Below are 3085 nucleotides of genomic sequence, written 5' to 3'. Positions count from 1 at the left end.
ATTAGACCACATGCTTTCCTCATAACTGGAGGAGGCTGTTTCTGCAGGGGGTTTGTAAAGAGAATAGGCTCTTGCCCGGCCAGCGTGGCTCAGTGGTTGAGCATCGACCTGTGGGCCAGGAGGTCATGGTTCCATTCCCGATCAGGGCACATGCCCGGGTTGCAGGTTCGATCCCCAGTAGGGGTTGTGTAGGAGGCAGCCATCAATGATTCCCTCTCATCATTGATGTTTCAATCTCTCTTTACTTCTCCCTGCCTCTCTGAAATCAATATAAATATCTATAATAATTAAAGCGTAATATGCAAATAGACGGAACAGCCAAACAGCAGAACGACGGTCCGGATGACCGTCAAGTTGAAGCCGGGGCTGCGAGGGCCTACTCTTGCACGACTTCCGTGCATCGGGCCTCTAGTATTTTTATAAAAAGAGAGACTAGGCTCTCCCCCACGAAGCCAAAGCATCCTGGTGTTGATGGAGGTAGAAAAAAATGGCAGCTCTAGGGAATGGGGGTGGGATAGAGAGATGCTTCGTAAGAGTCTCAGGCATGAAGATGGGAACCTAGAGGAGACAGAATACTTTCTGGATTTCCACCATCCATCAGTCTATCCACCCACCTACCCACCCTTCCATCCATTAATCCATCATGCATCCATCCCCCATCCATCCATCCACCCATTCATCCATCCATCCACCCATCCATCCATCTATTATCCATCCACCCATCCATCCATCTATTATCCATCCACCCATCCATCCATCTATTATCCATCCACCCATCCATCCATCCACCCATCCATCCACCCATCCACCCATCCATCCATCCACCCATTCATCCACCCATCCACCCATCCATCCATCCATCCATCCACCCACCCATCCATCCATCCACCCATCCATCCACCCATCCATCTATCCACCCATCCATCCATCCATCCATCCACCCATCCATCCACCCACCCATTCATCCACCCACCCATCCATCCATCCACCCATCCATCCACCCACCCATCCATCCATCTATCCACCCATCCATCTATTGTCCATCCATCCACCCATCCACCCATCCACCCATCCACCCATCCACCCATCTACCCATCCATCCATCCATCCATCCATCCATCCATCCATCCATCCACGCATCCATCCATCCATCCATCCATCCATCCATCCATCCATCCACCCACCCATCCATCTACCCATCCATCCATCCATCCATCCATCCATCCATCCACCCATCCATTCACCCACCCATCCACCCACCCATCCATCCACCCATCCATCCATCCACCCATCCATCCACCCATCCACCCACCCATCCACCCATCCATCCACCCACCCACCCATCTATCATCCATCCTTCCATCCATCCCTTTATCCCCATTGCTGGGAGGGGGCACAGGCCAACAGATGCCCATGGCCTCTGGAAGCTAGAAAAGGCCAGGAATGGCTCCCCCTAGCATCTCCTGAAGGAGCACAGCTCTACTGATATCTTGATTTTAGCCCCACTTTGGACTTCCAACCTCTCAAACTTAAAATAACAGATCCATGTTATTTCGAGCCACCAAACAGGTGGTAGTTTCTTACCACAGCAACAGAAGCCTAACCCCAGTCTCATGTGAGCATGAAACGAGCTGTGGTCAAGGGCTGGCTCCCCTCTGCCCACCATGCTGGGGCCGCCCCGGGTGATCAGCTCCATGCTGGGGCCGCCCCGGGTGACCAGCTCCATGCTGGGGCCGCCCCGGGTGACCAGCACCATGCTGGGGCCGCCCCAGGTGACCAGGGCCATACTGGGGCCGCCCCGGGTGACCAGCAGGGAGTGTTGTCCCAGGCCCACCTGCGGTCGGGCTGCTGCCCGCAGAGGTGAGAAGGGTCGGAGGCTGATGGAGCCAGCTCCTCGCTGGAATGGAAGCTGCTGCTGAAGAAGGGCATACACATGTACTCGCCCGCAGGGACTCCAATCTGGGGTCCAGCTTCACTAGGAAGCAAACTCAGCAGCCTGGTGCAGGCCCCTGCCTCCCCTGGACAGAGGCGCCTGTCACTCACGGCTGCCTTCCCGTCCCATCCGTCCGTCTGTCCTGAGGAGCCTTTTACTACGTTCTCACCCAGTTTCCAGGGGGTGAGGAAGAAGTGCCAGGGAGCTGTCCGCACGCAGCGTCCCGGCCCCACGACTGGCCCGACATTCACGCTCTCGCCTCTGCCGTGCAGGCCCCCGGCGCACGGCCCCACGTCTGAGTGAGACGCGGCCGGGGCTCGGCTTCCTCACGCCGTGGGCTCCACGTCGCTCCCTGCACAGCAGCTCCTGGGGTGCTCTGAGCTGCTCTCTCCATGACATACCCATTGGCCTGGATTCTCCTCTCTTCCAAGTTCAAGGCAGCCGAGAGGCAGCCGGCTTGCGTGTCACCGTCCCCGAGTGGCGAGTGGCGGGTGAGGGCTGCTTTCCCAGCCCCGGGCCCCGGCTGCCCCCTTCTCCCCAAGGCCGTCCCTTGCCCATCACATCGCCCGTGGCAGCGGCCCCCTTCTTCTCGGGAAAGCTGACCTTTAACCCTGCATCAGCTCCTCCGAGAAGGATTCAATGGGACCGCGACTTCCGTGTGGGGCTCCCTCGCATCTGAGCTGGGAAGGAACATCATCAGAACTTGAAACAAACTCCCTGGCAGTTTCTTCAGCTCGCACACCTGCGAACCGCTCGGCGTCGGAGAGGCCCGGCGTTGCCCGGGGATGGCTGGCGTGCGGGGCCGGGTGGCAGATGTGGAGGTCACGGACAGGGACGTCACGAAGGTCAAACACCAGGCGCAGCTGTCGTCGCTGGTCTCGCCCTGCGCGTGCCAGGTGGCAGGCATGGCCCCCAACTCCCTGAGTCCCTGCAGCCCCTCTAGGAAGCCGCACTGTCACCGGCCCATTGTACAGGCCAGGAAACTGAGGCTGCCGCGGTCCTGCCCACTCCCAAGCCAAGTCTCCCAGCCTCTGGCTGGTTTTGAGGACTGTCCCCTTCCTCCCCTGTCCCCTTCCCTGCCTCCCTTGGGCCACGTTAGCCGGAACGGACGTCTGTTGCCGGCCACCACAGGCCCCGCCCCGCGTGCGGCGA

Source organism: Cnephaeus nilssonii (assembly GCF_951640355.1).
Source record: "Cnephaeus nilssonii genome assembly, chromosome: 4".
Lineage (NCBI taxonomy): Eukaryota > Metazoa > Chordata > Mammalia > Chiroptera > Vespertilionidae > Cnephaeus > Cnephaeus nilssonii.
The sequence above is the reverse complement of the archived record's forward strand: the minus strand, read 5'-3'. Positions refer to the sequence as shown.